At 32.0% G+C, this 18,058-nt stretch overlaps 1 protein-coding gene across 4 annotated transcripts in view; it reads left to right on the top strand.

Moving 5' to 3' along the window:
* The window catches only part of LOC141404907 (uncharacterized), a 127,292-nt gene that overhangs the window by 33,804 nt on the left and 75,430 nt on the right, over nt 1-18,058 (top strand). The gene's annotated exons all lie outside the window — the stretch shown is intronic.

The following is an 18,058-nucleotide window of genomic DNA, read 5'->3' on the forward strand; positions in this document are numbered from 1 at the left end:
TTTTGTATGAAAAATACAAAAAAAAATATTTTTGGTCTATATTTTATATCCTGGAGGGCATATAGAGAACTACTGATCTTCCCCCTGATGAAAATTGCAATAAAGCGAAACAATTATTATGTTAGAAATTTTGATATGTGGAAAGCTAATTCCCAAGGGTAAAGGTGTAGGGTATTGCATGGTCGGCCCCGTCCGACTATAGCCTTGGCTTACTTGTTTTTTATATCGACGATTATTGCAAACTTATTTGTATAGAAATCCACGATTATTGGATTTTTTTTTAAATCCAAGATTATTAAACAAAATATTTTTTAAACAATCCACGATTATTGGATTTTTTTAAATCCACGATTATTAAAAAATATTTTTTAAAACAATCCACGATTATTAAAAAGATATTTTTTAAACTATCCACGATTATTGAAAAAATATTTTTTAAAAAATCTACGATTATTGAAAATATATTTTTTAAAAATATCCAAGATTTTTGATTTTTTTAATCCACGATTATTCAAAAGAAAAATTCTATAAAAAAATCCCTTATTATTGAAAAAATATTTTTAAAGAATCCACAATTATTGAAAAAATATTTTTAAAGAATCCACAATTATTGAAAAAATATTTTTTTAAAAAATCCTCGATTATTGAAAACATATTTTTTTAAAAAATCTACCATTATTGAAAAAATATTTTTTTTACAAAATCGACGATTATTAATTTTTTTTTTTTTTAAATCGACGATTATTGCAAAAATATTTTTATAAAAATCCACGATTATTGCAAAAATATTTTTATAAAAATCCACGATTATTGCAAAAATATTTTTATAAAAATCCACGATTATTGCAAAAATACTTTTATAAAAATCCACGATTATTGAAAAAATATTTTTTAAAAATCCACGATTATTGAAAAAATATTTTTTAAAAAATCCACGATTATTGAAAAAATATTTTTTAAAAAATCCACGATTATTGAAAAAATATTTTTTAAAAAAAACACGATAATAGAAAATTTTTTTTTAAAAAAATCCACGATTATTAAGAAAATGTTTTTTTAAAAATCCACGATTATTGAAAACAAACATTTTTTAAAAATCCAAGGTTAGTGAAAAGAAATATTTTTTTGTTTTAAAAAATCCACGATTATTAAAAAAATATTTTTTAAAAAATTCACGGTTATTGAAAACAAATATTTTTTAAAAATCCAAGGTTAGTGAAAACAAATATTTTTTTTTAAAAAAACCACGATTATTGAAAAAATATTTTTTTAAAAAATCCACGATTATTGAAAAAATATTTTTTTAAAAAATCCACGATTATTGAAAAAATATTTTTTAAAAAATCTACGATTATTGAAAAAATATTTTTTAAAAAATTCACGATTATTGAAAAAATATTTTTTTAAAAAATCCACGATTATTGAAAAAATATTTTTTAAAAAATCTACGATTATTGAAAAAATATTTTTTAAAAAATTCACGATTATTGAAAAAATATTTTTTAAAAAATCTACGATTATTGAAAAAATATTTTTTAAAAAATCCACGATTATTGAAAAAATATTTTTTAAAAAATCTACGATTATTGAAAAAATATTTTTTAAAAAATCCACGATTATTGAAAAAATATTTTTTTAAAAAATCCACGATTATTGAAAAAAAATTTTTTTAAAAAATCCACGATTATTGAAAAAAAATTTTTTAAATAATCCACGATTATTGAAAAAAAATTTTTAAATAATCCACGATTATTGAAAAAAAATTTTTTAAAAAATCCACAATTATTGAAAAAATATTTTTTAAAAAAACCACGATTATTGAAAAAATATTTTTTAAAAAATCCACGATTATCGAAAAAATATTTTTTAAAAAATCCACGATTATTGAAAAAAATATTTTTTAAAAAATCCACGATTATTGAAAAAATATTTTTTAAAAAATCCACGATTATTGAAAAAATATTTTTTAAAAAATCCACGATTATTGAAAAAATATTTCTTAAAAAATCCACGATTATTGAAAAAATATTTTTTAAAAAATCCACGATTATTGAAAAAATATTTTTTAAAAAATCCACGATTATTGAAAAAATATTTTTTTAAAAAATCCACGATTATTAAATAAATATTTTTTAAAAAATCCACGATTATTGAAAAAATATTTTTTAAAAAATCCACGATTATTGAAAAAATATTTTTTAAAAAATCCACGATTATTGAAAAAATATTTTTTAAAAAATCCACGATTATTGAAAAAATATTTTTTTAAAAATCCACGATTATTGAAAAAATATTTTTTAAAAAATCCACGATTATTGAAAAATTATTATTGAAAAAATATTTTTTAAAAAATCCACGATTATTGAAAAAATATTTTTTAAAAAATCCACGATTATTGAAAAAATATTTTTTTAAAAATCCACGATTATTGAAAAAATATTTTTTAAAAAATCCACGATTATTGAAAAATTATTATTGAAAAAATATTTTTTAAAAAATCCACGATTATTGAAAAAATATTTTTTAAAAAATCCACGATTATTGAAAAAACAAATTTAAAAAATCCACAATTATTGAAAAAAAAAATCAAAAAATCCACGATTATTGAAAAAATACACGATTATTGAAAAAATATTTTTTTAAAAAATCCACGATTATTGAAAAAATATTTTTTAAAAAATCCACGATTATTGAAAAAATATTTTTTAAAAAATCCACGATTATTGAAAAAATATTTTTTAAAAAATCCACGATTATTGAAAAAATATTTTTTAAAAAATCCACTATTGAAAAAATATTTTTTAAAAAATCCACTATTGAAAAAATATTTTTTTAAAAATCCACGATTATTGAAAAAACAAATTTAAAAAATCCACAATTATTGAAAAAAAATTTTTTAAAAAATCCACGATTATTGAAAAAATATTTTTTAAAAAATCCACGATTATTGAAAAAATATTTTTTTAAAAATCCACGATTATTGAAAAAATATTTTTTAAAAAATCCACGATTATTGAAAAAATATTTTTTTAAAAATCCACGATTATTGAAAAAATATTTTTTAAAAAATCCACGATTATTGAAAAATTATTATTGAAAAAATATTTTTTAAAAAATCCACGATTATTGAAAAATATTTTTTAAAAAATCCACGATTATTGAAAAAATATTTTTTAAAAAATCCACGATTATTGAAAAAATATTTTTTAAAAAATCCACGATTATTGAAAAAATATTTTTTAAAAAATCCACGATTATTGAAAAAATATTTTTTAAAAAATCCACGATTATTGAAAAAATATTTTTTAAAAAATCCACGATTATTGAAAAAATATTTTTTAAAACATCCACGATTATTAAAATTTTTTTTTTTTTTTCATAATCCACGATTATTGAAAAAATATTTGTTTTAAAAAATCCAAGATTATTAAAAAAATATTTTTTAAAAAATTCACGGTTATTGAAAACAAATATTTTTTAAAAATCCAAGGTTAGTGAAAACAAATATTTTTTTTAAAAAATCCACGATTATTGATAAAATATTTTTTATAAAATCCACGAATATTGAAAAAACACGATTTTTGTTTAATTATTATTGAAAAAATATTTTTTAAAAAATCCACGATTATTGAAAAAATATTTTTTAAAAAATCCACGATTATTGAAAAAATATTTTTTAAAAAATCCACGATTATTGAAAAAATATTTTTTTAAAAATCCACGATTATTGAAAAAATATTTTTTAAAAAATCCACGATTATTGAAAAAATATTTTTTTAAAAATCCACGATTATTGAAAAAATATTTTTTAAAAAATCCACGATTATTGAAAAATTATTATTGAAAAAATATTTTTTAAAAAATCCACGATTATTGAAAAATATTTTTTAAAAAATCCACGATTATTGAAAAAATATTTTTTAAAAAATCCACGATTATTGAAAAAATATTTTTTAAAAAATCCACGATTATTGAAAAAATATTTTTTAAAAAATCCACGATTATTGAAAAAATATTTTTTAAAAAATCCACGATTATTGAAAAAATATTTTTTAAAAAATCCACGATTATTGAAAAAATATTTTTTAAAACATCCACGATTATTAAAATTTTTTTTTTTTTTTCATAATCCACGATTATTGAAAAAATATTTGTTTTAAAAAATCCAAGATTATTAAAAAAATATTTTTTAAAAAATTCACGGTTATTGAAAACAAATATTTTTTAAAAATCCAAGGTTAGTGAAAACAAATATTTTTTTTAAAAAATCCACGATTATTGATAAAATATTTTTTATAAAATCCACGAATATTGAAAAAACACGATTTTTGTTTAATTATTAATCGAACTATCTGTAATTTGATATTCGTTTTTCTCTGTTACGAAATATCTCCACAAAAAATTGGCATGTAGGTCCATGTTTTGGTATTGCCCCCATATAACGTTACCTCCCGATTTTCGGTATTTTGAAGATTTTAGCTAAAAGTTTTAACCGAACAAGCTGTAATTTGACATATGAGGTTCTCAGTGGTCAGAAAACTTCTTCACTAAAATTCGTCATATAACAGTACCTCCCGATTTTCGGTATTTTGAGGGTCTTAGCTACATTGCTTGAACTATCCGTAATTTTACAGCTCCCCAGGTGATGAAAGAGGGACCAAGATAAGTCTTTGCCATGTAGCTGGGTATCTCTCATCCCATAAGTCACCCAAGGTGTTCGATCAGATGCTTAAAATTACAGTAAAGTCAAAATTTGTTTGCAGTTGGCTTACTATTCCTTTACCTCTTGTAAAGTGATATAATTCACAATAAAGTCAAATTAAAGAATCTATTTTATTGCCACCATCAATTTCTTTTTGCCCACCCTGTATATTCAAGGAACAATTAAGTTAAAATTGTCTCCCCATTTTAATCTAACCTAACTATGGTTTTAGTTCAAGAATACTTTGACTATCATCCGACAACTATGTAAAATGAATTAAAAGATTTCTTTGCGTGTTGCATACAATCATCTGGCGAGCAAAACATTCCTTCATTCCGCTTGGAAATGTAGATAATTGTATTAAATACCTAGAATTTGTTTCAACAGCATTACACAAATAATCGTATCGTTGTCATCGTCAATATCATCAACATCAGACGGAACAGAGCAAACTAATTTGAACCATACAGCCAGCCAGCTCATACTGCCAACCAACCATTCAAACAACCCTCCAGCCAACTAGCCAACTGGTCAGTCAGCCAACAAAACCGACATTCAATTCATCCGTTTCCAAATTCAATGTTTGGTTGGCAAAATGCCAGCTAACATTGAAGCCATCAGCATTAAATCTTTTCTAAGCCGTAGTCATTTTTGACCCTTTTGCTTCCAGGAACATATGTTGCAACAAGGAAAAAAACAAAAAAAAAGAAGAAACCAAACGAAATGAATTTCGGAAAAAGACAAATGTAAATTTCATATTTAGAATAGGTTTTGTTTGAAAAATGAAATTGCACCTCCCTCTCTGCCACACGTGAGGTAAATAGGATATCTTATGGTTGGATTGTGTAAGGTTTAGATGGAAAATTCCCGTAATCCTGACAAAGGACTAATTCCCAAGAATTTTTTTTACAATTGAACTGTTACATTGAACTGTTAATTGCATGTGTTTTAACGGAACTGTGTTTTATTAAAACAAATTTGATGTAAACGTAACTTTACTGGGAGAGAAAAAAGAGAGGAGTGAGAAAAAAAAGTTAGTTTCTTTTAATGAAAAAAAAAACAATTAAAAAAGTCTCAATCAATTTTTCAGGAGAAAAATGTAAATAAAAGTTTTCGACATATGAGAAGATACACAGCCTACACGAACAAAATTCACCATATTTAGATTATAGTTTTTGATAGCTCGGAACTTTTGAGTACTCTATCTATGGAAGTATACGTTGTACTTAGAACTTCTGGATTTCGGATGAACTTTTATATGATGTACATATACGCGAATAAAACATAAACATTTCGTAACTTACTCCAAAGGCACACGTTGAAAGTTTCGTATGAAAGTTCCAACGTGTGGCTTTAGAGTTAGCAATTACAATCGTTTACATTATGGCTTATGTTCAAATACTAAGCTGCAAACATTGTAATATTCCGCCTTCTTCTATTTAAGAACTGACTAACTAGCAATAAAAACTACAACAACTGAGATTTTTACATTCACTTTTTTACTACATACATAACTTTGTATGTCATTTCCACTCTCAAACACTTTCATGTGTCATATCCTACCATCCTACCATGAAAATGTAGAGTGTGAAGAAATGTCTTAGCTCAGTTTATTCAATTGAATGCCTTAGGTTAGATTTTCATTATGTATCCTGACGTTTATCTTAACAAAGATGTAAACTAAATAAGGATATATGATAGGAGACATATGTACATAAGTATGCAATTACATACATATATGTTTGCCGGCAGATTGTACTGAGAATCTTTAAAGATAATAAATTTATTAAATTGAGTTGTAAACTGGCGAACACTGGGTAACAAAACAAGTAAAAAACATTAAGTTCGGCCGGGCTGAACTTTTTATACCCTCCACAAAAAAAATATTCTGATCTAAAATGGAATAATTAGTTTCCTGGTAGGTGCAAAAATGATTCGACCGCGGATACCCTAAAAAGAACCTCAAATGTCAAATTTCAGCTAGTGCGGCAAAAAATTGTAGTTCAAATTGTCAAAATACCGAAAATCAGGGGGAACCGTTATATGGGGGCTATACGGAAATATATACCTATGTTGAAGATTTTTAGTGGAGAACTTTCGTGACCATCGAAAACCACAAGTGTCAAATTACAGCTTTTTCGTTTAAAAATTGTAGCTAAAATCCACAAAATACCGAAAATCGGGAGGAACCGTTATAAGGGGCCATACCTAAACATGGACCTATGTTGACGATATTCAGTGAAGAAGTTTCGTGGACACTGAGAACCTTAAATGTCAAATTATAGCTAGTTCGGTTAAAAATTTTTGCTAAACTCCTCAAAATACCGAAAATCGGAAGGTATTGTTATACGGGGGCTATATCAAAACATTGACGTATGTTGACGATTTTTGGTGGAGATATTTCCTGACCACAGAGAAACACGAATATCAAATTACAGATAGCTCGAGTAAAAATTGTAGCTAAAATCCTCAAAATATCGAGAATCGGGAGGTACCGTTATATGGGGGCCATACCAAAAAATGGACCTATGTTGACGATTTTTAGTGAAGAAGTTTTGTGACCATTGAGAACCATAAATGTCAAATAACAGCTGGTTCGGTTAAAACTTTTAGCTAAAATCCTCAAAATACGGAAAATCGGGAGGTACCGTTATTTGGCGGCTATACCAAAACATGGACCTATCTTAACGATTTTTGGTAGAGATATTTCGTGACCTCAAATGTCTAATTACAGCTGGTTCGGGTAAACTTTTAGCTAAAATCATCAAAATATCGAAAAGCAGGAGGTACAGTTGTATGGGGGCTGTACCAAAACATGGACCTTTATTGACGAATTTAAGTGGAGAAGATTCCTGACCACTGAAAATCTCAAATATCCAATTACAGCCCGTGCGGTTAAAAATTGTAGTTAAAATCCTCAAAATACCGAAAATCTGGAGGTACCTTTGTATGGGGGTTGTACCAAAATATGGACCTATATTGACGATTTTTAGTGGGAAGTTTCCTGACCACTGAGAATCTCAAATATTCAATTACAGCCAGTGTGGTTAAAAATTGTAGATAAAATCCTCAAAATACCGAAAATCGGGAGGTACCGTTATATTGGGCCTATACGAAACCATGGTCCTATGTTGGCAGTTTTTTTTTTAATTTTTATGACCATTGAGAAACTCAAGTGTCAAATTACAGCTATTTCGCTTAAAAATTTTAGCCAAAATCCTCAATATAACAAAAATCGGTAGAAGTTTCGTGACCACTGAGAACCATTATGTCGGGGCTATACCAAAAGGTGGACCTATATTGATAATTTTTACTGGAGAAGTTTTTTGGCAATTTCAGCTAATTCGGTCAGAAAATGTAACTTAAAGCCTCAAAATACCTTAAATCGGAAGGTATTGCCGATATTGAGGGCTATACCCAAACGTGAACATATCTCCGCAGTTTTTGGTGCAGCACTTTATTGACCTCTTGAAAGCCCAAGTGCCAAATTGGAGCCAATTTGGGCGAAAAATGTAGTTAAAAATCCTCAGAATACCTTAAATTGGGAGGTACCGTTAAATGAGGGCTATACTAAAACATGAACCTATCATTAAAATTGTTAGTGGATAAATTTCTTGGCAGGAAGAACGCGAACCCGACTATTGGAACCTGAGCATCCAGTGTCCCGTCTATAAGAAAGGAGATAAAACTTTATGCTCCAACTATAGGGGCATAAGTCTTCTCCATATCGCCTACAAGATAGTGTCAGGGATATTGTGCGAACGACTAAAGCCCATGGTCAACGAAATAATTGGACCATACCAATGCGGCTTTAGACCTGACAAGTCCACCATTGACCAGATATTTACCCTGCGGCAAATCCTGGAGAAGACCCAAGAGATGCAGATCGACACCTACCACCTTTTTGTCGATTATAAAGTAGCCTTCAACAGCCCGCTACGTTCAAAGGTATTCCAAGCAATGTCTGAATTTGGTATCCCCGCAAAGCTCATTCGGCTTTGTAAAATGACTCTAACTGACACAAGATCTTTAGTTAAAATAGGAAAGAACCTCTCCGAAGAGTTTTGTACCAAAGGAGTCTTCAGGCAAGGAGCCAATCTTCTATCTATCTAAATACTCTTTAGGGGGTCTTCTCTGTAAGGAAGGCCACTTTGGGAGGTCTTCTAGTAACAGAAAATCACTTTGGGAGATGTTCTATCAACAGAGGACCCCTTTGGGAAGTCATCTATCAATAGTAGAACTCTTTGGAGGACTTCTATCAACCTTTAGGAAATATTTTATCTATTGAAGTCTCATTTAGGATGCCGTCTTTCTACAGAAGACCACTTTGGGAGGAAACCAAGGTATTATATATAGAAGACACCATCAGAAGTTCTTCTATCTGCAGAATGCCCCTTAAAGAAGGCTTCAAACAACAGAGACCCCCTTCAGAATGCCTTTTACCTATAGAAGAAAAATGTAGGAGTTCTATCAATAGAAGATATGGAAGATACCTTAATGCGGCATTTTATCTATGGAAGTCCCCTTTATAAGGTCTTCTTTCTATAATAGACCACTTTAGCAGGTCTTCTATTTATAAAATACCGCCTTATGAGGTCTTTTGTCCATAGAAGACATCTTTGGGAAGTCGTCTATCAATGGAAGAGCCCTTTGGAAGGTCTTTTATCAATACAAGACCATTTTGACGTCTTCTATCTATAAGTGGGCATGGGGTGAAACTGAAGGCCAGATACTAGTTTTAACCAGGGTTTCGGAGTCGAGGTATTTTTGGGTCGACTCCGACTCCAGACCAATTTTCTTTACGACTCCGGCTCCGACTCCGGTCCGGAGGGTATAATTAACTTTGTCATTCCGTTCGTAACACATCGAAATATAGTAACACCCTATAGTATATATATATTCTTGATCAGCATAAAATTCTAAGCCGATTTAACAATGTCCGTCTGTTGACATTAAGATGCAGCTCGCAAATTTTAAGATAGAGATCTATAATTTGGTACAGAAGTTTCTATTACTCCTAGGATGGTTGGAATTGAAAATGGGTTATTATATCAGTCCACGTTTTGTTATAGAACCGTACCTCCCAATTTTCAGTATTTTGAAGATTTTAGCCTAATTATCCGACCGAAATGGCTGCGGGTATACTACTTTCCTTCTGAGATTTGTTGGTATAGGTCCATGTCTTCATATGGCCTCCATAGAATGGTACACCCCGATTTTAGGTATTTTCAATGTTGTGGCCTTAAATGGATAAAATTTGATATTTAGTCTTCCATGGGGATATGAAATATTCTAGAAGAGAATTATAAATATTTTTCCATGTCGAGTTTCTGTAATGTTAAAGAAAATTTGACCGGAGTCGGAGTCGAGATATTTTTTTCGACTCAGACTCCGACTCCAACTCCAGCAAAATTGCTCGACTCCGACTCCGAAACCCTGGTTTTAACCTCCGACTAACTACATTCCTAACCAAACTCGAGCTTAATATCACGGCAGCTATAATACAGGGCGTCACTTTTATATGTTGTTGTAAAGCATTTCCAAATCTATCGTACTTTAGAAAATGCATGCCTTGTGCCTTTTTAAAGGTCTCTAGAAATTTCCTTAGAAAATCCACTCCTTGTGTCTTTTTGAGGTCTCTAGAAATTTCTTTAGAAAATCTACGCCTTGAGGTTTTTGAGGTCTCTAGAAATTTTAGCCACATCAATGAACCGGTAAAATTTTTTCATAGAGGAGGGTCATCATCTAGAGATTTAATTGAGGTGTTTGTTTCAAATGTACTTTGAAGATTATGATATTTAATGCGCTTGCGGGAAGTCTTCAACTTTAAAAAATGTTTGTCTTTATACCCTCCACCATCATATGGAGGGTATATTAAATTCGATTTTCCATTTGTAACGCATTGAAATCATTTGCGACCCTATGAAGAATATATATTCTTGATCAGAGAAAAAAGTCTGAGTCTATTATACCTGTCCTTCTGCCCGTCTGTTGTAATCAATCTAGCATCAACATTAATTGAACTAGAACGCTGTGTTTTTGCCATAGACAGGTCAAGTTCGAAGATGAACTATGTCGGCCCGCGTTTTGTTATAGTCCCCATATAACGGTACCTCCCGCTTTTCGGTATTTTGATGATTTTAGCTATAAATTTTAACCGAACATTTAAGGTTCCCAAAGGTCACAAAACATCTCTACAAAAAAAATTGTCAACAAAGTCCATGTTTTAGTATAGCCACCATATAACAGCACCCCCCTCTTTCACTATTTTAAGATATTAGCTGAATTTTTAACATTTCACATTTGAGATTGCCAGTGGTCACAAAGTTTCTCCACCAAAAATTGTCATCAAAGGTCCATATTTTGTTGTAGCTCCCATATAAGAGTACGTTTGATTTTAGGTATTTTTTATGATTTTCCAACATTTTTTTGACTGCACTACCTGTTATTTGACATTTGAGGTTATCAGTGGTCACAAAGCTTCACCTACATGTTTAAGGAAAACCCCTGATTTTCAGTGTTTTGAGGATCTTTGTTACAATTTGAGGTTCCCAGAGGTCATAAAATTTCTCCACTATATATTGACAATATAGGTGGCTTTATGCACTCCACGTCAGTAGAATAGAACACCTACTTTTTTGTTAATGTTCGCTTATTTATCCCAAAACTAATGAATCTTCGTTTTTAATTTTGTGGGGATTTAAAGTCTATGATGTTCCGTATCAAACACGGAAAAAATTATGTTTCTAGCTTTTCGCGAAATGATTTTCTGATCAATTTTCAGATAGTACTATGAAAAATAGACATTTATTTTTGGTCATCAGGATAGAACAGTCACTTTATTTTCGCGAATTTTTGAGATATTAACGCCTAAATTTCTTTCAGTCAATAAAACAAGGCTTTCTAATCATTTTCCACCAAAGAAAACCTAAAAATTATTCCGCGGACACCGAAATAACAGCGTTAAAGGGATTTGACAGATATTTGAAACATCTCGGAATATCAATAGGAGTCGCGCAGTTATGCCATATTTCTTCACAATAAGATAGAATATGACACAGACAAGCTCGACGGATACAATAGAGTGCTTCGGATGCTGATAAGATGGAACATTTTCAAAATAATTATGAAAAGCTTCAAAATTTCTCATAAAAACCTTGACGTTTTGTTCAATAAAACGGGTTTTCCGCGAACAAGTCTGCCGTTCAACGGTTTGGAAATATGCTCCAGATTTGAAGGAAGATAATCTGATACGAAAACAACCGTTATTTTCATACATTGAGAGAAATTTTAGTACTTTTTAAAACAACATACGAAACCTAAAACCTCAATTTCCATGACTGTGTTTTTCCGCGAAAACGGGTCTTTTACATTTGCGAGTTCAGTTAAAAAAACTACTAATTCGTAAAATCCGGTATGGAGAGCATAACCTGGTCAATTTATATTGGAGCATAACACTGTTTAGAACAGTCGCGGACACCGAAATAAGAACACATATAAAATTCAAAGTCCAAAGGGTGTGTTCAATTTGAAAATGAGCTAAAATTTTCCTCAGTGTATTAAAATAGCGGTTGTTTTCATATCAGATTCTTTTCTTCTAAATGTGGAGCATATTTCCAAACCTTTAAATGGCAGACTTGTTCGCGGAAAGCCCGTTTTATTGATCAAAACATCATGGTTTTTATGAGAAATTTTGACGTTTTCATAATTATTTTGAAAATGTTCCATCTTATCAGCATCCGAAGCACTCGATTGTATCCGTCGAGCTTGTCTGTTTCATATTCTATCTTATTGTGAAGAAATATGACATAACTGCGCGACTCCTATTGATATTCCGAGATGTTTACAATATCTGTCAATCTAAACACTTTAACGCTGTTATTTCGGTGTCCGCGGAATAATTTATAGGTTTTCTTTGGCTGAAAATGATTAGAAAGCCTTGTTTTATCAACTGAAAGAAATTTCGGCGTTAATATCTCACAAATTCGCGAAAATAAAGTGACTGTTCTATCCTGATGACCAAAAATAAATGTCTATTTTTCATAGTACTATCTGAAAATTGATCAGAAAATCATTTCGCGAAAAGCTAGAAACATAATTTTTTCTTTGTTTGATACGGAACATCATAGACTTTAAATCCCCACAAAATTAAAAACGAAGATTCATTCATTTTGGGATAAATAAGCGAACATTAACAAAAATGTAGGTGTTCTATTCTACTGACGTGGAGTGTATATCAAAATTTGCACCTTTGCACCACAGTGATATCTACTAAACTTTGTGTATGAAATAATTGAGTCTGTGTATACAAATGAATTGAATTTCTTTCGTAGATACACACGCACATATGTATGTACAGTAGGTAGTTCCCTATCGTTAAGAAAGTTTCCCCACCGATTGCATTCAAGTTTTGCATTGCAGTTATTTCTATTTGGTCTCCCATTTTAATAGCAAATCATTATTAAGTAAGCTATTTTTGAAATTGAATATAATATCCAATATTGGATCATTCTACATAAGTCTAATACAAAATTTTGACCAAATCGCTATAATTAAGCGTTTATTTTAGCTTAAATAAATTACACTGTGAACCGAAATTTTGCGGCAGAGATAATTCCTTTTGGGGATGAAAGCCCTTGGTGAGTATATTAAGAATCCCGAAGGACAGATCCGCCGTGAATCGAACTTCCGACTTATGGCATGATGAAGTTTCTGCTGAAGACCCTGTAAGGCACCTGACTTACTTACTTAGCTGGCCCATTACAGAACATTTGTTCCATACGCCGAACTAAAAAAACATCTCCATTTCTCTCTATTTGTTGCTTCGCACTCTGAAATACCGCGCCTTTTCATCGCTTCATCTACTTGTTTGCACCATCTATTCCTTGGCCTGCCAATTCTGCGTGTACCGCCAAGCGGTCCGTATTTATACGCCTTTTTAGCTGGTTCATCATCGCTCATTCTTATGATATGGCCTAGCCAACGCAATCGCTGCATCTCGATACGTTTAACTATGTATATTGATGTCGTTGTATAGCAGATACAGCTCGTGGTTCATGCGACGTCGATATTCACCGTCAACGCAGATTGGTCCTTAGATCTTTCGAAGAAATTTTCTCTCAAACACACCAAGCACTGCCATGTCTGCTTGCGCAAGTACCCAGGCTTCGGAGCCATACATTTGCACGGGCATTATCAGTGTTTTGTAGAGCGTTATTTTTGTTTGACGAGATGTGGCTTTGTTTTTAAGCTGCTTACTTAAACCAAAGTAGCATCTGTTGGCCAATAAAATTCTTCTTTTTATTTCACAACTGATGTCGTTTGTTGTGTTTACGGAGGTGCCGAGGTAGACGAAGTCTTTTACTACCTCAAAAATTATAGGAACCAACTTCCACAGTTGGTCCGAGCTCAATGAACGCATTGCGCGTCGACACCATTAATTTTGTTTTCTCACCGTTTACCGCCAGACCCACTTTAGCAGATTCTCCTTCGACCTTCATAAAAGTATAGGTTACTTCTTTTACTGATCGTCCCATGATGTCTATATCATCAGCATAAGCCAGTAGCATGTGGCTATTGGTGTAGATTGTGCCACTTCTTTTGACGTTAGCCTCTCGTATAACCTTTTCCAGCAGGATGTTGAAGAGATCACACGAAAGGCTGTCTCCTTGTCTGAAAACTGTTTTGGTACTAAACTCTTCGGAGAGGTTCTTTCCAATTTTATCTGAGGACCTAGTATCAGTTAAAGTCATCTTACAAAGCCGGATGAGCTTTGCGGGGATACCAAATTCAGACATGGCTTGGAATACCTTTGAACGCAGCGGGCTGTCGAAGGCTGCTTTATAATCGACAAAAAGGTGGTAGCTGTCTATCTGAATCTCTTGGGTCTTCTCCAGGATTTGCCGCAGAGTAAATATCTGGTCAATGGTGGACTTGCCAGGTCTAAAGCCGCATTGGTATGGTCCAATTATCTCGTTGACCATAGGCTTTAGTCGTTCGCACAATATCCCTGACACGATCTTGTAGGCAATAGGGAGTAGACTTATGCCCCTATAGTTAGAGCACACATTCTTATCTCCCTTCTTGTGGACTAGGCACAGGATACTCAGGTTCCAATCGTCGGGTACTCGTTCTTCCTGCCAGATGGTGCTAACTAGCTGATGAATACACCTTATCAGCGTGTCGTCTCCGGTTTTGAACAGCTCGGCTGGTAAGCCATCGACTCCTGCTGCCTTATTATTCTTCAGCCGATTTATTGCTGTCTTAACCTCATTTTGGCTGGGCGGTATACATTCTATACCATCTTCTGGGATTGGATCTATGGTATATTCGTCGTCTTCGCTGCTATTGGATACCAACAGTTTTGAAAAATGTTATTTCCATTTACTGGGCATACTATCTATATCAGTGACCAAATTACCTTGCTGGTCTCTACAGGAGAATGTGCCTGTACCAAAGCCATCAGTTTGATGCTTGACTCTTTGGTGGAATTTTCGGACTTCATTTTGTCTCCTGTACATCTCGATTTTTTCACACTCCCGCTTTTCCATCTCACTCTTTTTCCTGCGGAAAAGACGTTTCTCCTCTCTCCTTTTCTCCCGATATCGCTCTCGAGCGCTACGCGTTGCTACGGATTGTAAAGTATCCCTATATGCCGCATTTTTCTCTTCGGTAGCAGCACGACACTCCTGATCATACCATGGATTCCTTGGTGGAGGTCTCTGGTATCCAAGTATAGATTTTGCGGCTATTTGCATGGAGTGGGCAATGCTTTGCCATTGCGCTGATATGTTATCGGGATGAGGAGTGCTTTGATTAAGCAATTGGGCTAGTTGAGTGGAATATGCTGTGGCTATCGGTTGTGATTGCAGCTTACCGATGTCTATCTTTCGTGTTGTGTCTGTTCGTATATTGTTTGCTACCTTTAACAGGGTGCGTACCTTTGCTGCAGCAAGGTAGTGGCCCGAGTCTATGTTTGCTCCTCGGAACGAACGCACATCCAACACGCTCGATGAATGTCTTCCATCTATCACAACGTGATCAATTTGAATTCTTGTTTTCTCATCTGGAGACAGCCAGGTGCCCTTATGGATGTCGAGATGCTGAAATCTGGCGCTGCTAACTACCATGTTTTTTGCCGCTGCGAAGTCTATCAGCCTCATACCATTGTCAGATGTTTCACTGTGGAGTCTGAATTTTCCGACTTTTGGGCCAAAGATATTTTCCTTTCCAATTTTGGCATTAAAATAGCTTAGAATAATTTTTATGTCATGGGCAGGGCAACGGTCATATGTTTTGTTGTAAGGGCTCATAAAATATATCTTTGGTCAGTTCGTCCTTGTCTTCAGTGGATGCATGAGCGCAAATAAAGCTGATGTTGAAGAATTTTGCTTTCATTCGAATTGCAGCATGTCTTTCATTCATTGGTGTGAAGCTGGACACCAGGTGTTTTAACCTCCGACCAACTACAAATCCGCAACCAAACTCATGCTTTATGTCATGGCAGCTATAATACAGTGCGTCACCTTCAGGTGTTGTTGTGACGCCTTTCCCATTCCATAGTATTTCCTGTATGGCAGTAATGTCGGCCTTGTACTTTTCCAGTACATCTGCCAATGCGTAAACTGCACCTTCTCTATAAAGAGTACAAACATTCCATGTGCAGATTCGCAGATCATGGTCCTTAAAACGTTTGCAGGGGTCGTCAACTTTAGAGGGATTTGTTTTTCTTTTCTTTTGTTCTTTCATAGCAGGCTGCTTTTTAACGTTCTTATGGGTGAACGCGCGGCACATTTTAGCTAACTTCCTTTTGCGGGTGTTAAAGGCAGCTACCCCAGGTTACACCACTGGGAGGTCAGTGTCCACTTGAAATGAAAGAGGGACGAAGATAAATCCTGGACTTTGCCATGTTAAAGCCGGTCAGGACCGTTCCTTGGTATCTTTCATCCCCAACGTCATACAACGTAAGACACCTGAAATTACCGTTATATCTTTGTTAACTGTTGTTTTAGCTTATTTACGAGATAACATGTCTTCAGTCAAATCGAATGAGGATTATTTTTGTAGAGCATTTCTACCTTCTAACACGCTTCCTTTAATGTCCTTTTCGTCCCTTATTTTATGAACCGCTATAAAAGTACCACAATATGACTTTTTATACCCTCCACCATATGAAATTTGTCGGTATAGATCGACGTTTTGAAATAGCCCCCATAGAATGGTGTCTCACATTGTTTTACCGAAATTGCTGAAATTTAGTATTAAATCTTCTTCATACACGAAAGAAACCTAATTATTCCATTTTACTTCAATACAACTTGTGGTGGAGGGTATAACTAGTTCGGCCCGGCCGAACTTAACACCCTTCTTACTTGTTTTCAGCTTCGAAATGTTCTGCAAAGATGTCTGTACGACTCTCATTGACAACCCTAATGTACAAATTCCAAATGTATAAACTGTCTATGGTTTAGAAGTCTGCATAATAAAATATATTTGTATGTTTATTATAATATATATACTAGGGTTATGACTTTTTTGCAACCTCATATCCCTGTATCATAGCGTGATGAGTTTTGCCATAAGATTACATAAAATCTTAATTATAAGGTGATTCGGTGAAAAAACCTCACGCACAAAATGATTTTAAAATTTGAATTTATCAAAATTATGGACAATTTTTTGAAGTCACTGAAAACAGATATATAATTGAAAATATACTTTAGAGCCACATGAGATAATTAAAATGACATAAAATTTATTTCTCAATATTTTTCTTCAATTCTGAGAATCGTAAAAATGTCGTAAACGCTTTTATTCAAAAATATAATTTTTTAGCAAAAAAAAAAAAAATAAAATTTTTTCAAAGTGACTTTTTTGCGACTTTTTTAATATTTGAATGAAATAAACGTTATTATAGTTATTAGTAGGCTTATATTTATTCATTCGTGCAACAAAAAATAATTTTTGGAAAAAAATTTTTTTTTTTCATTTCATATATTTTTTTCAAAAAATTATTTTTTTAAAATCGATTTGTGCGTGAACTTTTTTTATATTTCAATGGAATAAACGATGGCATAGTGATTAATAGGCAAAAGTTCATTCATCCCTGCTACAGGAAATCATTTTTGAGGAAAAATGTCAAAAAGTCATAACCCTAATATATACACACTATAAAAATATGGATAGTTTTATCCACAGAATAGTTGATAAAGTAAGACACATTTTGCCCCCCAACAATATAACATAAATAAGTAGTAGCAGTATTTACATAGATATGTTGGAAATGTTTAATAAATTTATCGATTTTATTTAGAAAATGAATTTTAAATGTTGGAACGTACTCGTAAAACTGAATGA

Source organism: Musca autumnalis, unplaced genomic scaffold, assembly GCF_047663935.1.
Source record: "Musca autumnalis isolate F117 unplaced genomic scaffold, ASM4766393v1 scaffold_5, whole genome shotgun sequence".
In the NCBI taxonomy this organism is placed as follows: Eukaryota; Metazoa; Arthropoda; class Insecta; order Diptera; family Muscidae; genus Musca; species Musca autumnalis.